Source organism: Sinocyclocheilus anshuiensis, unplaced genomic scaffold (assembly GCF_001515605.1).
Source record: "Sinocyclocheilus anshuiensis isolate Anshui unplaced genomic scaffold, SAMN03320099.WGS_v1.1 scaffold602, whole genome shotgun sequence".
In the NCBI taxonomy this organism is placed as follows: domain Eukaryota; kingdom Metazoa; phylum Chordata; class Actinopteri; order Cypriniformes; family Cyprinidae; genus Sinocyclocheilus; species Sinocyclocheilus anshuiensis.
The window spans coordinates 260,106-260,656 of NW_015547658.1; positions in this window are offsets into that span (position 1 = coordinate 260,106).

Genomic DNA, 551 nt, shown 5'->3' on the forward strand with positions numbered 1-551 from the left:
ATACATTTTTTTTAAATGGAATATATATATATATATATATATATATATATACATACATACATACACATACACACACAGAGACACAAATACATATGTTCATGTAAAAATTTATATTAAATTAAAAAACATTATACACACAAATACATAATTTAAAAATTAATATTCAATTAAAAACATCTGTGTGTATATATATATATATATACACACACACACACAAATAAATAATTAGAGATTCAAAAGATAAATATATTCAATTAAAAAATCTGATTGTGTGTTTTGACTTTTGCTATGCACATACTTATAGCAATGCATTTATAAATAAATTTATAATAAAATGAATTGTTGTCTGTGTCCTTTTCTCCACGATGTCCTTGTATAGTCTCCACCATGGTTTGCTGTGCTGCATGGGGATGCTCCAATCGTTCTGAGAAAGGAGTGTGAATGTATGGCTTCCCTGCTGACACAGAGAGGAGGAAAAAAAATTCAAGTCAGCAGGAGCAATATAAAAATAAAACAAAGTTACAACAACAAAAACATTTGTGAGGTAAACT